We start from the raw sequence: 20854 nt of genomic DNA, 5'->3' as shown, positions 1-20854 counted from the left end.
CCCCACCATCAGTGCCTTAGGTTTGCAACTCTCACATAAAGTATCATAGACATTATCCTTACCTCGGGACCTGCTTTCCAAAGGACCCCAACTACTATCCATACACAGACTAATTTAATCCTCAACAAAATAGATACTACTGTTTCCCCATTTCATTGATGATGAAACTGAGACAGAGGGGGTTTATATAATTTACCCAAAGTCACAAAGTTACTTAGTGGTATCATTGAATTTCAACACAGACAGTCTGGTTCCAGGAACTATGCTCTTAACCACTGTTCTCTGTTGCCTCCTCATGTAAAATCTCTTGGAGCTGGGAAGTGTAGCAATCACTAGGCTCTCTCATTAATTTAGTGACTTGCTCACAAGCAACTTCTTTGCATCATTGGATTCAAACATGAACCTCAGCAAAATGATAATTTGTTAGATGCCAGTAACTTTGGAGGTTATTTTGGAAATGTAGAAACTAACTGTTGAAAATGAATTCCAGGGAAACGGACTTTGGCCCAGTGGTTAGGGCGTCCGTCTACCACATGGGAGGTCCGTGGTTCAAGCCCCGGGCCTCCTTGACCCGTGTGGAGCTGGCCCATGCGCAGTGCTGATGCGCGCAAGGAGTGCCGTGCTACACAGGGGTGTCCCCCGCGTAGGGGAGCCCCACGCGCAAGGAGCGCACCCATAAGGAGAGCCACCCAGCGCGAAGGAGGGCGCAGCCTGCCGAGGAATGGCGCCGCCCACACTTCCCATGCCGCTGAGGACAACAGAAGCGGACAAAGAAACAAGACGCAGCAGATGGACACAGAGAACAGACAACCGGGGGAGGGGAATTAAATAAAAAAAAAAAAAAAAAAAGAAAATGAATTCCAAGCATTTGTTGTCAGTGTGATAAGCCTCCCATTTACGTTTCTAAAACAATATATGTTGGCACACACATAAAATCACCCATATGATAACCATATTTTCTAGTGTAAGCATTAGGATGTATGAACTGACAAATCTGTGATGCCTCAATACTTCTCCCATTCTGGGAGAAAAGCAACCTAGGAAATCTGAGCCACTTGGTCTCAGCACATATGTATTATATATATTAATTATTAAATTTATTAAAATTTTATAGATTTATACATGGAAATTAAATATGGAGCTGATCCTAGTAGTTACAAAAGAACTAGATTTTTTCTGTTGACTTTTTTTGGTAACTATAGACACTTCAGATTAGACATTTAGGCACCCCAAAACCTAAGGATGGACACCCCTCATCCTAAAAAACACAGATGTTTATCTAGCAGGATTGTTACTGCTTATACAGACTTCTGTATGTGCATGGTCCATTTATATTTTACAACACTTGGACACTAAATATGAACTTGTGATGGCTTGTCATAAAATAAACACATTTCTCTAGGCTCAATAAACTAAAGGTAAAAGATCAGAACCCACACAAGGAAAAGGGGTAATCAGCATGCCAGGTAGCAGGAGTGAGATCACTATCCCTGTTCCTTTCCTGATCATTAAGCTTTGATGGCTCACATAGGCTCATTCATTAAAACAAGAGCAAGTAGCAGTGGTTAATTTTATGTAGGGAATCCTTGGCCATCCCACTTCCATTTGCTCTCAAATCTTTTGGTCTTGTTTTCTGACCCCAGTCTTTTATCTTTTCCCCCCAACATTGAGGCCTACCCCACCCTTCAGGACTAAAACATTCATTGCTGGGAGTATTGGGGGCTGATCCATCTCAGAGAGTTGCCACACCTAGCCAGAGGGTAACCGCCCGCCCATTCTTACTCCTTACACCCCACACGTTGATCTTGAGAGCATGTCCCAGTATGTCTCCTGCACACAAACGTCCTTCTGAGTCTACTTCTTGCAACAATGAACCTCTGAGAGAACATGGATGAATGATCTGGAAGCCTGCCTAGTCATCTAGCAAACTGAAGGAATTGAGGTGGCAAGGTATAAGCTAGGCCAAAATACAGTGACTTTGTGTCCTGGGGGAAAATGTCTTTGGTTACTGACAGGTGATAGAGGATAGAAGTAGGAAAATGCTTCAGGATAAAAAAAAAAAAAGGATTTGCTGAAAATAGTTCAGATGCTCCACAGGCAGTGAACTAGAAAAAGAGGGAAAGAAGAGGTGAGAATATAACCCAAGGTGCTAAATAATGTGCACAAGCAAAATGAGACCTTGTAACTCAGTGAAGGCAGTTTTGCTCATCAAGGAGGCCAAAGTATTTGAGGGCCAGGAAACAGATTACCATTTTAAAAATTATTCTCATTTTGTTAATTATGAAGTCTAAGAAGTATGCAGCTATCGAGGATCAACTGTGATAGGCAGAATAATGCTCCCAAAGATGTCCACACCCCAATCCCCAGAACCTATGAATATGCTACCTGGCATGTAGCATATTCACATGTCTTGAGATGGAAGATTACCCTGGATTATACTGGTATACCCACTATAAACACATAGGTCCTTAAAAGTTGAAAAGATAAGAACTTTTCCCACAATGAATAGTGAGAGATTACTGAGGAATGGTCAGAGAAATGAAATATTTCTAGCTTTGAAGATGTAGGAACAGGGCATGAGCCAAGGATGTGGGCAGCTTCCAGAAACTGGAGAAGGCAAGAAACCCAATTCACCCCTGGAACCTCCAGAAAGGAAGCCACCCTGCTGGCACCTTGATATATTAGCCCAATGAGACCCAGGTTAGGCAGAAACCTTCAGAACTGTAAGATAATAAAATTGCATTGTCTTAAGCCACTGAAATGCAGTAATTTGCTTCAGCAGCAATAGAAAACTAATATACCAACTTAGGGAAGAACTTGAAGAAAATGAAGGCTAATTGAAGAGGTGTTGGACTGCAATAGGAGTAGCAGCTGGCAAGTTGGAGGAGGGAACAAAAATTTGGGGAAGGAACAGGAGTCAGTTCACCTATATGTGACATCCCAGAGGTCAGGGTACAACAGTTGTAGCCATTAGGTCATCACTTTTTCCTCCCTGGCTGACTGCCTATGGTAAATGTGAGAAGAGTCAGTCCAAATTTCCGTTGCCACAAAGATGTGAAAATATGTGACAATGCCTGTTCTCCACTCAGTAGAGAGGGTAACATCTGACACAACAGTGAGAAGGTGACCCAAGGTGCTAAATGAAACCTTGGCACTCAGAGAAGGCAGCCTTGCTCACCAAGGAGAGCAAAGTATTTGAGAGCCAGGAAATAGATGACCAATGGTAAAATTATTCTCATTTTGTTAGTCATGAATTCTAAGAAGTATGCAGCTACTGAGGAGGAAATAATATTTCAGTTAAAGTAGAAAGCTTTCTCTTAGGAAAATGTCAGGTAGGTTGTAGGAGAGGGCATTCTTTGTCTTTCCACAATGATAAATTAGATGAAAGTTTGTGTGTGGAGTGAGATTATTCTGCTTCCTCTAATTTCCTGTCTTTGACATTCTTTTCAAAGCCCACGGGGCTAGAAGAAAAAAACTGTCTAGAGTGTCCTGTATTAATCTCCTTGGGCTGCCATAACAAAGTACCACAAACTTAGTGGCTTAAAACCACAGAAATTTCTTCTTTCAAAGTTCTAGAAGCCAGAAGTCTGAAATCAAGGGGTTGGTAGAGTCACACTCCGTCTGAAGTCTCTGGGGGTGAATGCTTGCATGCTTTCCAGCTTCTAGTGACTCCAGTCATTCATTTGCTTGTGGCAGCAGAACTCCGATCTCTGCTTCCATCCCTACGTGGACTTCTCTTATGCCTTTGTGTCTTCTCCTTTTAAGCACTTCTGAGGCTGTGGAAGTGTCTGAATCAAGGCATCATCAGAAGATGGTTTCTCCCCAAGCTGCAGCTGTGGGCGACCAGGACATGGCGGCACCTGCTCTTTTCTCCCCTTTTCTCCAGGCCTTGTCGCTTTCAGCTTTGGACTTCAGTTCCTGTGTTCCACTGATTTCAGCTTCTGGTGTTTCTCTCTCTGTCTGAGGCTTTTCCGATTCTAGTTTATAAGGACCCTGGGCTACAACTTACTGGAGCAATCTAATCAAATGACCCTTAATAGAATCTAATCTAATCAGAGTTTCACAATAACTTTTCATCCACAGAAACGGACCAATTTAAGAACACAATTTTTCTGGGGTCCACAAAAGACAAACCTCCACACCACCCCTTCCTGGCTTGGGTGGAGTTTGGTATATGCTCAGGATTGCCCATGTTCTTCCTACAAATTACAAGCTAGATCCTGCTCTCAATGCTAAATCTCCCATATTAGAGAGAAAATTGTAGTGATTGAAGTCAGAGAATCTTCTGAGCAGCCTGCTTTTGGTTTTGACCCTCTTGGCAGCAGTGGCTTCTGGCTCCCACCTGCATTTTTCAGGATGTAAGGAACCAGTGCACCTTAGTTTTATTTTGAAAACAAGTGGACATGGGGTAAAAAGACAGAAGGAATTTTTACAGTGCTTTTTCTCAGAATAAGGTTACCCTTATTCTATTCCCATTTGATCCCCAACTCCCAGGAAACCTGGGCTTAACTGCTTTGATTTATTCCCATAATAAGGTGATCGATTAATGTGAGAGGCTGACTTTATGAGGCCTGTCTTCAAATGGTGTTGGGGGCTGCCACAGTGAGAGAGTTATACTGCCACTACTCTAAAAAAGGTGACTGGAAAAGAATCAAAGACAGCATCAGTGATGGTTTACACATCAAAAACCTCTCTGTAGAACAGACAGGGAATGTTGAACATAATACCTTCTGGGGTTTGGTGCAGATGTTATACAGTAAATAAATACAGCTTGATTTGTTGCTATATGGGTTCTCTCATTGTCAAAAACTATGCTCTTCAGGGGTTAGCACTGAGGCATTGTCCTTATGATTAAACGAGAAGACCCTGGAGAAGCCTCAAATGTTACTGAGTGGAATCCATGGAACAGTAATTAGGGTCTGTAACAGCAGTCTCATCACCCTGAATGACTGGTTCCTGGGATCAAAGTTCAAAATGGCAATTCCTTTTCCAGTGTCAAATGACAGTTCTTTTTTTTTTTTTTTTTAATGGAAGGAAAGAGAGCAAAATCAAAGTGAAACTTAGTTAAAGATAATCTTGACTCCAGAATCTGGGCCTTCCCTGACCATTGAGAGAGATAGAATAACTTTGGTGTGTGGCTGAATTTGTCAGGCATGGGGGCAGCCTATTTGTTGTTGGGTCTCTAAGCAGAGATAGTCGACTATCTGAGAACAGGTGTTGGTTTCTAATGCTGGTAGCTCCCCTAACATTCAAGTTCCTCCCAGGCTCTGTGGGCTTGCCAGGGCCATTATTTGTCATTTATTTGGTTTTCATCTTTCTGAGATATATGGCAAAGCACAAGACCACAGCTGTGCCTCTTCTCAAATCTTTTCAGATTTTGACTTGTTTTTTTTGTGATGAAGAGAAATTCACCGTAAAACATGATGTCTTCTGAATATAGCTAGTAGAGCCAAATAGGTTGGCAACGTCACCTGGCTTTTATATACTGAAAGACCAGTTTGCAAGCCTCACATTTTTCGTCGCTGACACCAAGCTAGAAAAGAAGCTAAAATATTTTGACCTTTGGGTATAGGCATTTGTGGCAGATGGTCTCTTCAGCAGCATTCTTTTTGGGGGGGTGGGGGTGCTGGGGAAGCGGGTGGAGGCAGACAGAGGAAGGAGGAGGCTATCCAAATACAATATATAAAGTCAAAGAGATAGGAACTTGGCCTCATTTTACAAGGCTTTGGGCCAAAGCTTGGAACACCCATGAATCTCCACTCAAGCAGGGAGAGTTTCCCGTTCTGAGTAGTGTGAAAGGGATGACAGTTCATTTAAACATTCTGCTGGGCGGATTGCCTGGGTTGGAAACCCAAGACCCAGGCAGCCTGAACAGGCTGGAAAAAGGTGTCTGCCTCTACCATTGGTCATGAAGTGTGGGCTTCCAGATGGGCCCACGTAGACTCCTGGTACGATGAATGTTGTCAGGGGCAGATGCTTTGAGAAATGCAGCCAAGAAAAGAGCTGAGTCATCTGACTTCACCTTAGGTGACTTTGCATGGGACTGAAATCCTCAGCAGAGTTCTGTGTCTTAAGACCTGGATGGTGCTGGCTGCCGGCTGGCATGTGTCCAGAGACCAAGCTGCCTTAAAGGGGCAGTCCCACCCCACTCTCAACAAACAGCCATTCTAAGAGTTGCAAATGCACTCACAGAGAGCATGGGGTGCCACATGCTACCAAGTAGAGCTGGGGCACTTGTGACTACCAAGTAGAGTCACAGGACTCTGCCAATTCTAGCTCACTTGGGTTTTTTGTCTTGATATTATTTATTTATTTGCCTGGAAGTGGTAGCTTTCCTGTGAAGACTTTTGGGCTGAGGCAAGCAAATCATTTTTTTCCCCCAAGGGCATATTAGCTATAGATGTTGACTTGGAGGGCTATCCAGAGAGTGACATCAGTGTCATTGGAATGGGCCACTGTTACCCACTGACTTGCTTCGTTGAGAGTATCTTTCCCGGTCAGCTTTAATCACATGTGGATTTGAACTAGACTTTTTCTGCATCTGACAGGAAGGCCAGGAAGAGTGAGTGTACTGTACAAGCTTGTGAACCATATAGCATTGATGCCTACTTGATGACCAAGTCAGGCAGTGGTTAGCTCAAGTGAGAAAATTTTTTGGGTGATGGCTACATGAAGGCTTGTTCAACAATTAGGGGAAGGGAAGAGAGGAATCTGGCTCTCAAGGAATGTACTGCTTATAAGTTATAAAAATTGTTATTTGCTTCTTTTTCTCTTGACATAAAAAGAATAACTAAAGCCCTAGGGTAATTATTCAAAGCCCATAGTTTAGGACACTGACTTGTAGTATCATTCCCCTTAACTATACATTAAAAGTGATAGTAAGAAAAGACAAATCAGAAAATGAGTTGTTCTTCTTTGAATACTCATAAATAAACAACATACTGTATATTACAGTTTATAAAGTGCTTGATGTACATTTACATAATTTACCTTTGTAACAACCATATTGATGCCTCCATTTCATAGAGGTGGAAACTGAGATTAAAAAGGTCAAACAACTTGCCCAAAGTTAACTCATTAACGAAGAGCTGGGACACAAACTTAGAATTTCTGAGACAAAGTCTGATGTTCTTAATTCTTTTTCACAGCTGCCTCACTTAGGTAGAGAAAGTGCTAAGTGAGTACATCTCTGTGAAACCCATAGATTTTTAACTGGGGAACATTTAAAATGGAAATAACCTAGTGCAAAATGAGGCTAATTCTTTCTCTTTGAGGAAGGAGAAAGTTTACCTAAGAAAAATGGTTCTAAGAGAGAAGATATTTCTAATCTAAAAAGGAAAAAGATCCTTTCTAGCCCTTTGTCCCTGATTTTGTGAGGCAAATAGAGGAAACAATGTTTTTGTACATTTCTGGCATGTATTGCTAATGAAGTTTCATCCATCTGGCTGTGTAGCTTAGCTCCCAATTAGCTCCAAATGAGAGGTGAGACCAGGAGCTTTGAGCCTCTATGTCTCTCTGAAGCATCCAACAGAAGATGCTGGAAAACTGGAAAGGAGAAGAATATAGTTCAAGAAACTTTCTATTTTTCCCTTTTAATGTTTTATATAATTTCAGACATATGAAAAAGTCACAGTGATAACATACAGAATTCCAGTATACCTTTCACACAGATTCCCTAGAGGTTAACATTTCACTACATTTGCATTCCCTTCTCTCTCTCTTTTTCTCCATACACAGTCACATGCATATATGCATACATAAATACACACTCATACATATTTTTTGGAACTTTTTGAGAATAAATTGCTAACACAGTGCCCCTTTATCTAACGTTGCACTGTGTGTGTATTTAATCCGTTATAATCTTTTTTATCATTCTATTAATGGGCAAATAAAAATAAATCAGAATAATACTTCTCAGATTTGTCCAGTGGCCATTTCCTCAAGTCAGTTTCAACCTGTCCCCATGATTCTTTGAATACTTCCTTACTTCTGGGACAAGTTATTACAGTCTGACCTTATACTTTCACAGTTCCGGCTTTGGAATCAGACATTTTCCAAGGATCCTTGGTTTCTTTTAGTATTAAATGAGATTTAGAAACCAAGATGTAGGCAGTAGGTATGCTCATTGCCATAGGTTCTTTTAGTGGCTAGGGCTAAGAAATAGAGGTGACAGTAAAAAAAAGCAAGTTTTCCATTATCCACAATATGTTTACTTATTTGCTCAATTCCAGAACACACAGGGAGTAGTGTCAGTATTGCTTACTCATTTCTCTTTGAAAAAAGAAAACTACTACCCAGACTTCAATGTGGATGGATTTAGATTTCTTTTTGTCTTTAGGCTGAGGACATATTGCACAAATAATATATTTAAGAGCAATTTGCATTAATTTTCATTTTTTCCTCTTCGATGCATTTATGTTATTCAGTTAAAATCAATTTCAGTTCATTCATTTTTATTTGTATTCAATTTTAGAGTTTTTCCTTCATCTCTAAATTAAAACTGTACAAAAAACTAAACCCATTTACTCCTTTTACCTCATTTTTACCTTCCATCTTTTCCATTCAATTCGCATCTGCCCTCCAATAAGTATCAATCTCATTGATTTCTTCTTTATCCTTCACTGACAAGATATAGGCATTTTAAAGATATATTCTTCTTTTTTACACAAAATTAGCATATTACAGATAGCCTTTTATAAAACTTTGCTACTTTTCTCCCGCCCGCCCCTTGCGGCTTGCTTGCTGTCTGCTCTCTGTATCCATTCACTGTGCATTCTGTGTTGTTTTTTTCACTTGTCTCCCTTTTTTGTTGCATCACCTTGCTGAGTCTGCTCTCCGCGGCACTTGTGGGTTGGGCGGCGCTCTGCGGCCTTGCAGGCCAGCTGTTCTCTGTGGCCTGGGGGTGAGCCTGCCTTCACAAGGAAGTCCAGGGACGTGAATCCAGGGCCTCCTATATGGTAGATGGGAGCTCAACTCTTTGAGCCACACCCACTTCCAGCTACTTTTCTTTTATTTAATAATATGTTGTAGAATTGCTCATTATCAGTTCATACAGATCTTCATTCTTTTCTACAACTGCATAGTATCCTATAGATACCATGTTTATTGAACCATTCTTTTAGCAACACTTAAGTAGTTTCTAATATTTTGCAATGAAAAAATAAAACTGTATGAGACAAACTCTATGTGTATTTTCATATTGTTGAAGTTATATCTACAGGAAGAATTTCTAGAAGTGAGGTTGCTAGGGCAAAAGATGGGCATAGACATATATACTGTTTGTTATTACCCAATTCCCCTTCATGAAGGCTTAAGCAATTTACATTCACGTCAGCCTTGTATTATTAGTTCTGGCTTCTCCACAGCTTTCCCAACAGAGTACATTATTATACTTTCTCATTTTTGTTAATCTGACAGGAGAAAAATTATATCTTGGTATAGTTTTATCTGCGTTATTATGAATAAGTTTGTACATCAATTCATATGCATAAGAGCTACCTCAATTTATATCTTTTCTGTGAATTGTTAATCTTTTACTTAATTTTATATTGGGTTTTTGTGTTTTATTTATCCATAATTTTTGAGTTCTTTAAATATTAAGGATATTAGCCCTTTACCTGTGATATATGGTGTAAATATTTCTCTAAAATGGTCAGTTGTTTGGTGTCTTTTATGGTATATTCATAAAGAAATAGGAATCTGGCAACTAAAGAATAAATATTGTCTTTCAATTTTGTTTAAATAATTTATATGTTTGGTAACTGTTTTTATTTTCTCTATATTACAAAGGTAAACTTCAACTAAGATTGCAATTGATGAAGTTTATTATAGAGTGGCACATAGCTTTCCCTGATAATCCATCCTGTTAGAATTCTAGAAGTGAATAATAAAAGCACCAATAAATACTCCAATTAAAAAGTTGTCTGTTTCTTTTCCCTTTTTTCCCTCTATTTCTTTGCTTTCTTCTCTTAATACCAATTCTCGTTAAGCCAAGAGAACTATATATAAATGTTCCTTTATAACTAACAAAGCCTGCTTTGCTGCTCTTTTTAAATTACCACTCTTTCCTTTTTGAGATGAATCAAGTGTGCTCCTTTCTCTTCTTTCTTATTAGTTTCTTGCATATTTCCATGATTTTTTTTTTGTTATTCCCAGATGTATAAACTACTTCTGTCCCCATGCACTTGCTATAGAGTCCCTTTTGTGCCATTATTTTAAAATCTCTTCATTTTAGGATGATCGTTTCTCATTTGGTTAGTGAAGTGACAGTAAGGGCATGAATCCATGTGGTATTTAACAAAGTGGGCAAGCATTATGGGATCTCCTTGAAACAAGCACTGAGAGTCTGAGAGTCTGAGAGTCATTACCACAGTCTCCCTCTATAACTGGCCATGCAGGGATGGGTTGGGTAGAAAGTGCAGTGTGGATCAAGTAGGCTGCACTCCTTTGGAAGCAGAGTACTTTCTTTTTTTTTCAGTGCTTATATGAAGGTGGATTTGAGAGGAATTGGAGCAATTTTCTCTGAGCTTTCCACATCACTTTCTCACTACCAACCTGTCCTATACACATCCTCACACATAGCACAGTAAACACAAAGGAAGGGCAAGAATTATCAGGAGCATGTTCTGAAATTATTGGAGAAAGAGAAGAGATGCTTAAGCCTGAAGGGATATAGAAAATAGACCGCAAACTGCCATTCTGCTTTACTGTTTTATCAAGGAATGGTGGCTTGAGACATTGATAAAAGGGTGTCAAGGGAGCAAGTTGGTAGGGATTAGGTTTGTTACACAAAGGGGTAGGGATATTTATAAGAATATAGTAGTTTAAATCAGGGTGTGTAAGTCCTATGCGCTCACCAGCTTAGAAATGCTTAGGAGTAGAGCCATGCAGAGCGAATTTTGTAAGTTGTCTCCAATTCAATTCAACCTTCTGCATACTTACTCTTGTAGATATTTCAGAGGGGGGTCAATAAGGCATGTACTAATTAAAGGGCTGTTATCTAAAGGTCATTATGTCTATTATATATCTATTACTATAGAGTCATATTTTACTCCTTCCTTTGATTGATAATTTAAGACTCAGGAACTATGATTTGAAAGGAAACCTGAGAAAGGAGATGATGGAGATTTTGTGAAAATGTGGGTTGCCTTGATTTATGTTCCTGTGACCTTTGTACTAGACGGGTTTTTCTACACCACAGGGTAATGTAGCTCAAGGATTGTGAAGGACTCAATTTTGGAATAAAAATCAAAACACCCAAAATTCTTTGTATATGACTAAAACATGATTTGGGTCCTCCACAATAATCTCCCTTTTTTATTCTTTATCCTTAAATTGTTTATCCTAATCTTTATTTGCCTCGTTCAGGGGCATATGAATTTCCAAGTCTTTAATATTTTCAAATACTGAAGAATTAAATTCAACTTGCACCAATTTAGACCCCTTTCCCCCCTGTATGTCTAAGACACAGAGCTAAATGTGGGCTAACACATAATGAGAAATAAAACATGGTTTCAGCCCTAACCGTGTTACATTTTAGTATAGGGATGGGATAGCAGGCTAGAAATCTTGGAAGTGATCAAACACAACCGAGTAGGAAAACTCAGGGGAAGTCATGAAGCTCCTGTAGGTTCATAGGGAAAGTGTCGGTGAATCAATGCTTCCAGCTACTTCAGGGCCTACCTAGCCTGGAATGCTCTCTTTGTGCTCACAGGATTAATAGATCATACACAGCCTGTCTTATCATCTGTAGAGAGAAGCAGCTAGGCAAGAGAATTTTATCACTGAAACAGAAATGGGGGTCAAATCACCCAGGTTTCCTATTTCCTGAACTAGGAAATCTAAGGTACAGCAGATAAAGTTTTACAAACATAAAATACCTTTATACATAAAGATGTTGAGAAGCAATAATCATAGGACCTATGTAATGACCTCATTTTAGAACAAAGGGAAAAAGCAGCAGATTATTTTTTGACACAGCAGGATGCAAAGATATTATTTAGGTGTGTGCTGACTGATAGGTAGTTTCTTATTGGTCCCTGCTGCATGTGAACTCTTTGTAGCTACAAACAAAATTTTGAACCATTAGGTGTCTAAACAACTGACTACTCAGAAGACTTCCTTCTATTTTTCCTTACCTTGGCTTATTTAGACTAGAATTTATATAGATGATATAGGAAAGTGTTTTTAAAACTTTATATGTATGTGGATCACCCAGAGAGCTTGTTAAAATGATTCCAACCCAGTAGTTATGGAGCATGGTCTGAGTTTCTGTATTTCTAACAGATTCCAGATTCTGTTCTGATGCTTCATTTTTATGGACTGGCAAGAATAGTCTAGGTGACAGTGATTGATTACAGTCACACTGATTTGGGAGGTCCTAGAGGGCCATTGGGCCCCAAATGCTGATGGTTCTCCTCTGAAAATGTGTTTTTTAAGTGTTGGTCCCCAGACTTAGGCTCCCATTGCCAATTTCAGGTCAACACAAAAGGTCTCCTCAGTATTTCCTTTTACATGTACTATCTTTACATAAATATTAGCATTAGCATTCTTAGCTCTGCTTTACCAGTGAAGAAACTGAGGCTTTGAGAAATTGAATAACTTGTCCAATGATACATATTTATATACACCAAAACCAAAAAATACTCTATTCTGTCCAGTCTCTCTTCAATCCCTTTGCCCAAGAGTTCTTGCTAGGGTAATGGGTGTCTAGTACACTTTTCCACAAAAACTTTTGGAGAATTTCTTTTTTGTGGTAACAAAAATTATAAACAACGTTTACTAGGGGTTACTGAATGCCAGTGCTGATGACTTTACCTGCATTCTCGTGTTAATTCTCATCTCTGCCCTGTGAGGTAGGTATAATATGATTTAGACTGAGGAAAGTTAAGAAAGTAAAGAAGCTGAGATTAGAACTGTAGGTGCTTCATTCCAAAGCCTAAGCTATTAACCATAACCCTGTGTTGTGGTACACATCATTATAGCATTCTTTTTGGTTTTAATCCCAGAAAAAGTGAGATAATCCCATGGGTACAAAAGAAGCAAAAATAGAGATATGGATATTTATAACTTGATTCTGTAAATTGTAATAATGAGGTTTGCCTCAAATTAGCTGCAATTTTCCTATACATTTCCAATACACACTCACTTAGATGTGATGATAATTTATCAGGTTTCAGCAGAACTGTTTGTCAGTTCATGAGACAATGTTCCTGTAAATTCCCATTTCTGGGTCTCCTGATAATCTACAGTGTAAGTTGGGGGATGCCACCTGTAAAATTGCTGAGTCTTTTTCACTTGAAAATTGTAGAAAGCTATCATAGAATTGAAGATCTGGACATCTTGCCCAATGGCCTGAAAAATTGAAGTGTAGAGTGTCTATGAGACTTTTCCAGGATCATCATGAGACAGTTGCAGGGCTTGCACTAGAATCTAAGTCTCCTGACATTCACTTCAAGCTTCTTTTCAATCAGGCTGAATTACATTTCCCTTTACGCACCTTGGGGAAAATGTGCTCGTTCCAAATCTGGTTTCTATAACCTGTTAAACATCCCTCAAGTAAATGGGTGTGTTAAGTCTCTATACTGTAGTTTGCTTGACTGACATTAGCTTTTGCTCTCTGAGCACAAATCTCTGCTGCTTTAGGATTACTTTGAAGACATCAGAAGGCTCCAGCACAGGGCACAGCCACTCCCAGAAACATGAGCCCACTCTGCTGTGTACCTATTTGCTTGTGACCGGGCATTCTTTTGCCTTTAATGAGATTTTGCAGTGACAGGATTGGAACAGATTGCTGGCATTATGGCAGCCAGGATATTGTCAGGAGGAACTTGGCAGTGCTCATAGGTGTTATAATGCTGGCTCTTTGCTCAAGGGCAAGAATATCGAAGGGAAAATTAGAGATGAAACATAGAGTGAGAGGTAATGTCGGAAAAGTTCAGAAGATGAAACCAGTAGCAGTAAATATGTCAGAAATTATTTGAGGTTTACACACTTTGAGTCCTTGGTGACTGAAGACATAGCCAAGAATTGCTTCAGTGATATTCCTTCATAAATCTGCATAATAATCTCTCGGCGGGGCTTTGGTGAAATTACAAGTATTCATTTACTAAATTGGGTTCAGTGTCTGTATCATGCACGCCATATGAATATTCAGTGCGGTGAATGCTTCCCAAGCTATGTTGAAGTTAACACATAAGCTGAATATAACTCAAGTAGAACTCAAAATTGCATGCTTATTTTAACCTAACAGAGGTCCTTGTGTCTTAAAGAATTGAACCCACCACCCACAATCTGTCAATTAATACTCAGCCTAATAAATCCAAATGTAAGGCTTTTTCAGGATTTATATCTGGTTTTTGGCATAAAATAGTTGTTGCTATTGTGTTGTGTTTTTTTTTTAATAACAGAAGATTAAGATAATAATACACAGGGCTATGAATGGTTACTTAGAACACTGTGGCAGCTGCCAAGCAGATTCAGGAAGAATGTTTAATTACAGTGCTCAGTAACAACAAAGGAAAAGTTTCATGAGAAGAAACGACTCTATTATGAGACAAAGGTCTATGCTGAATGGGAAGTGGACAGTAGTCCTTTTCTAGACCTTAGATATTTGTCAGAGCTGGAGTTGTCTTGACAGCTGATAGCCATTTTACCTTAAAACTTGAGCACTTTTCTTCTTCAAGCAGCTCATTGGCTTTCCAGGATAAGCAAACAAAATTATTTCTGTTTCCAAAGTATATTTTTCCCTCAAATGAAAATTATTAATACTTTTCAGAAGGAGTCAACCAGATCCAGTGCTATACAGCAAAAGAGCAATTGATCAGGAGTCAGGCAGCCTGAGTTCTTCTCTAGGCATCTCCAACAATCCAACTGTGGGACCTCAGGCAGTTAACTAATCTCTCTGGAAAAAATTCAATTATGAAATTTTCCATGTTATCCTGAATTTTAATACATATTTTGAAAATATCCTTTGGGGAACATTATTGATCATAATTATTTCATATTGCCTTACAATATAATATGACTTTAGATGAGCAGTAGATGTTCAAATGGAATATGAGATATTTTATTGATAATGTTTTTGTACTTCTTACATGGTAGCTATTGTGCTAAATGTGTTTCACATGCAACATGTCAGTATATGAGGTAGCTTTATTATTAACTTCATTTTGTAGATGGAGAAATTCAAGCTCATAAAGTTTAAGTCATTTGCCTAATATCATATAATAAATAAGTAGCAAAACTGAGATTCAAACTATAGTTTCTCAACTCTAACAACCACAACCTCAACCGCCCTGTACCCCCTTCCTTTAGGATAGCTTCTGGATGCATGGTGGTCTCCCCATGGCCATCACAAGTAAATGCTGAGGAAATTTGCTTGAGTTCTTAGTTGAGTATATTTCTAGTGCTACAAAACATGTAAAAAGATCCAGAACCAGATAAGGGAGAAGAATATTGTTTAAAGAATGGAGACTTGAATTACAGAGGAACTGAAAGAAGGAGGGGCAGTGGCTCATTATCATTATGCTAGCACTAATAACCAATTAGTGAGACAAGTTTTTCTCTTATTTTTAATGATGTTTACTTTCAGATTGCTATTGCTTTGGGGGAAATATGACTGATACTAAAACAAATGGCACTTGGGAGGACAGTAGATGACAGTAGATCGCACGGAGAGCAGGGAGAAGTATCTTTACTTATATGGGCCTGAAAGCTAATGGCTAGGGTTGGGGGAAGGAATTAAATGCTAAATCTGAAAGAAGATTTATTTTAGCCGTGATAGTATGCACTGATTAGAAGACATACAGGTTGCAGCTAGAGGATTGGGTGTGGAGTTGTCTCGATGGTATAAGATGAGCCAAGTCCGGGAATATAATTTCGTGGTGGTTATCAATAGATGTGATTAAAGTATATGGAAGGAGAGGCGTCAATCTCAGGTGGTACAGTGCCAAATGTAGCCCTTCATAGTGAATGCCTCTCAATGGGAATATTGTACAAAGAAAGGGACTAGTAGGAAAACTTTATGCCTGAGTCAGCTTAAGGAAACAGCAATCTGCAGAAAATAAAACAAGATTCCCCAAATTTGAAATTAGAGAAAATTAACTGTTCTGTAAAGAAGTTTAGAGTTAGGCCATTAAAGCCCATCAACATGATAATCAGTTATAATGAATCAGAAATAGCTTAGACTTGAAAAAAGAAGACTATATACCACAGTAATGAAAGAAGTTGTTGATGTGGGAAGAGTGGGGAGTGTGGTGAGTGGGATATATGGGAACCGCTTACATTTTTTAATGTAATATTTTGTGTGATCCAAATATCTTTAAAAAAAACAAAGATAAACAAACAAACAAAAGTGAAAAGTATAGAAGAAAAAAAAATGCTTTTGGGGATTCTTATAACTAGTGAGAAGACTGGAAATTATTTTGAAGGGGTAGAAGGTAAGACTTATTGTGTGAAAGCCTAAAGACCTTGTCTTAGTTTCCTAGCATTGCTGTAACAAAGTACCAGAAATTGGGTGTCTTAAAACTATGGAAATGTATTGTCCTACAACATCAGGGTCATGATCCCACTGAACTCAGTAGGGGAGAATCTGTTCTATTTCTCTCTCCTGGCATCTGGGGGTGGTTTGCTGGCAATTCATGGTGTTGTCCACCTCATTCATCAAATGCTGTTCTCTCTTCTCTGTCCATCTATGTCTTCTCTCCTCTTTTTATAAAGCTACCAGCTCTTTTGGATTAAGACCCTAACCTACTCTGGTATGACCTCATTTTAACTTGGCTAATTCCATGTGTAACAACCCTGTTTCCAAATAAGTTCTGCTTCTGAGGTACTGGGGATAAGAGATAAATTAAGAAATTTAAATAAATTTCTTTATTCTTAAACTCATATAATCTAAGCCCAATATTAGAGGAAGTTTTTCTACATCCATAGTATAATCAAACAAAAGGTCATGTGTCTATGAGACTGCCTGCCTATCTCACAGTATTTAGAGATATGTTTGTATACATATTTAAATAAAAATAATCAAATGCCAATACTTTTCCTATGTCTCTGTTTCCTTCAAAAGTGTGAAATGTTACTGTGGCAAAGTGAAGAAATATAAATGTAAATCAGAGGAAGAAAGCATGATGGGGTCATTGCAAAATGTGCTCTTTGTGATAGGCCACTGAAGAAGATGGTGTTAATAAAATCACATGACTGAAAAGAGATTTCTTCTTCCACATCCTGGTAAGTCTCCTCGTAAGTGTGAATACAGGCAGTGATCATTGAAAATGTATGTATCCAGGGTTAGATGGGCCTTTACTACGCTCTGTTTAGCCAGCTAACAGAGCATGGAGCTCAGCCCCAAGGAGGTCAGAAGACAATTTGTGGTCCTTGGTGACTTGACTTGGAGTACAAATGAAGTATCCTCATTTCAGGAAACAACATTCAGTAGAAAGGCTGACCTTGCACTGGCAAGGAATGAAGCTAGAAAAATGTTCTTAGCCCAGAACATTTTCAAACAAGTTGACATAGGGTCTTTTATGTAAATATTTTTTGTTTCGTCAAATGTTTTCTATTTCATCTATAAGACAAAAGGTGAAAATATACTTTGAAAAATAAAAACAAATAAACAAAACAAAGCAAAAGGGATTTTTAAATTTCTTTTCTGGAACATTCTCCTAAGGTCACTTTTTCTGTGGGTTTAATGATCAGATCAGTGAGCTGCAAACCATGAACCATAGCAAAAACAAATGAAAGTGTCTGATTTAAAAAGACAAAGGTGGCTCATCTTGATTTCATACATTTTGAATTTGATTTATTGAATTTAGTGCTTATAAATAGAGATGGAGCAACATGTCCAGACATAGTAGTTTTCTTTCTACATAGAAATCTTTTGATATGGAAATGGCTAGGTAGCTTGTCCTTGCCAGCATTTAATAATCGTTTTAAGTATTTTAAAGGGACTATAATTTTTTGAATAACTTTATAGGGTCTTCAAACTTTCCATCAAATGACTGTCTGTGGTTCCTGTTCATTTGGACAGAATTTGTTTTGGCACTAGGTCAACAATAATTGGCCGTGCTCAATGACCTTGAGAATGAGTTGGTGGAGGGGGGTGGAGAAATTCACATGCACTTTTCTATTTTAAGTTTAGTAAGCCAGAAGTTAAACTGAAGTGAAATTAGAATAGAAAAAGACATTTTTAAGAAACAAAGGACTAGAAATATTGTGATGTCTTGGAAGAAGAAAAGTGGATTTGACCCTGAGCCTCAAATCTCCCCTGGCTGAGTGATCTATGGAAAGCCTTGTATGTATATGTATTTATTTCAGTGCCTGCAAAGTGGGAACAATAATTCCATCCTGCCCTACCTTAGAAAATAATTAACGTGTAAATGGGCTTTGAGATCATAAGATAAAAAATTCTCTATAAATGTGGTAAATGAAAAATGATTCAAGGCCATATAAAATTAATCCAGGTGAAAATGTACTTTTAAAGAGGATTTTTATGAATTCAAGCATCAACTGAAATTTAAAAAGCCATATAACAATATACCCTTTAGGAATTACTTTAGAGAAGTTGAGCTTTACTTTAACAGCTGTGAAAGGAAAAATCAGGGAAAGGCAATAGATTAATTCACATTTAAAACATGTCCCTATTTTTCTGTTTATTATACAGGTTAGAACCAGTATTTCTAGGAGTTACAAATGACCATTTGCTGTTTTGTGGGAAGAATTCTGTATATGGGCTCTAATTTAAATATACAACATTGTTATTCATTCCTCCATCAAAATTGTAAAAAGCACTTATCATGTGATTCCTGTAAGAGGACAGTATGAAAAGTTTCAAGGACTTTGTTACTGGGTTCTAGAATATGGACTCAACATAAGAAAATGTAGAGTGTGGCCAAGGGACAAATTAAGGAGCCTTGTGTGATCTGCTGATGCCTCCCCTTTCCCCCACCCCCACCCCAGTTTGTCTACAATCCCTAGAGCGTCAATGTTGAGAATAATATAGGAAGGGTGTCTGAGTCAATATACAAGGGGCCGATCACCTTGGAAATTTGGGAAACCTGGGCTCTTGAGATCATCTTCTCAGGTCATCAGTGTGAAACCTGAATTCCACTTGGGGAATTTGAAGACCCTGGAGAGGGATTTCAGCACTCATCTGAGGAAGGCATAATATCATGTATGCCTGATTTCAAATAAAATAGCGAGACTTCTTGGTACAGTTATAATGATCTACTCTGTGCTGGCATTAGAAGGGAGCTGAGTGCACAGTGTGGAGTACTAACAACCTATCTGTGCTTCTTACTACCTCACCTGACATAAGGTAGGCAAGTTTTAATCTGTTTTTCTATTTGAAAAATAGGTTGGGGGTTTCATTTCCCATAATGTCTTCTGATTAGTATAAGGTCTGTTGAGATATGATGTCAAGTTTGCTCTTCTTTCTGAAGTAATCCTGAGTTCACTCTGAGGACAATGAGAGGTTTGGAGACCAAAGAAACTATCTTGCTTTCACACCATGTACTGATATTGTTTATTGTTGGACCATTTAAGAAGCAGTGAAATTATATAATTTTACTTGAGTTTTCTTTTTAATTATTCCTAGTACAATTACCTAGTTAATTTGTTCTTAATGAGTTCATCAGCAATGATTTAATACAACTTTGAGGAACAGCTTTCTTTAGTCTTTAATTCGCGACAGTTCCCCTTCTATTTGGCAGTACATTAATGGAAATGGAAAATTGCCTCATTCTAAATGTCAGAATAATACTGCACCAAAAACAATTCAGTCATGTCTTTCAAACCACGCACATATGGTTCATCACCAAATGTCACTTCTTCTTCCCCCTTCCCCCCATGTCCCCCTCCCACCTGTACCTTCCCTCTTTATTTTCTTTTCCTTTGTCCGACTCTGGTGATAATAGTTTGGATTAATTTCCTAATATCTTTGCACAAGCTTCCTTTCTCCTGTTGTCTGTATTTACTAACAGCCCAGACAGAAGTTCTTAACACTAGTTTTACCTAGATTCTTGAAATTGGCAGAGTTCACAGATCAGGTGACAGCTATTGCTTTTAGCATCACAAATGTCTTTCATCTGCTCTCAAAATCGAAAAAAAAGTTCATATGAAGTTTCTTCAAAATAATTTTTCTGCATAATTTGGGGCTTTTATATGAAGTTTTCTTAGCAAAGCTACATTCCCCTCCTCACTCTGTATGCACTAGGACAATTCTTTTTTTTTTTTTCTTTTCTTCCTAGTACTGTGTTCAAGCAAGTTTCTTTCTAGGATGAATGCTTTTATTATGAGTATTTTAGTTATGATTTATTGGATAAATTCATAATGAGAACAACCAGAACAATTTCACTTGCATTTAAGGATACATACTTTTAATTGCAAATCTTAATTAACTAATACTTAATGGGCATTTAAATGAACTTTTAAAATTGTCTATAAGCTACACCATCTAAAGTCATTCCATTGTTTAAAGGAAAGCTGCAAGAGAGAGGAACTTTTATGTGTTTAACCTTTAAAGAGTTTTACATGATAAACTTCCTCTTTCTGAAAGTATCCCCCTCTTCAGATAATATCTGGACAAAAACGAACTATTTAAGAGAGAATAATTTCCACTCTCAATTGTAGATTTTTAAAATATCTTTCTATCTAAGGTACTTGTCTGAAACTTGAATTTTGAATCTTAATTAATATATTGGTTTCACTTTTGTTTCTATCGGAAACCTGAGTCATCTGTGAAGTATGAATATTTTAATTTGAGTCAATATTTATTACAGGAGGATCACTTGCTTAAGCCATTAGAAGATAATCAGAGGATAACCTGTAGTTTTATTCTTCAGAGGTAGGATCA

General features: G+C 38.2%; 1 long non-coding RNA gene across 1 annotated transcript in view; it reads left to right on the top strand.

Annotated features, from left to right (window-relative positions):
* The window catches only part of LOC131275052 (uncharacterized), a 276482-nt gene that overhangs the window by 133745 nt on the left and 121883 nt on the right, over positions 1-20854 (top strand). Inside the window, exon 2 of the long non-coding RNA XR_011648548.1 lies at positions 17072-17232. This is a non-coding gene — a long non-coding RNA (uncharacterized lncRNA). The remainder of the gene's footprint in view (positions 1-17071; positions 17233-20854) is intronic.

Source organism: Dasypus novemcinctus, chromosome 1 (assembly GCF_030445035.2).
Source record: "Dasypus novemcinctus isolate mDasNov1 chromosome 1, mDasNov1.1.hap2, whole genome shotgun sequence".
Taxonomy (NCBI): Eukaryota; Metazoa; Chordata; class Mammalia; order Cingulata; family Dasypodidae; genus Dasypus; species Dasypus novemcinctus.
This window is presented reverse-complemented; position numbering and strand designations above follow the sequence as displayed.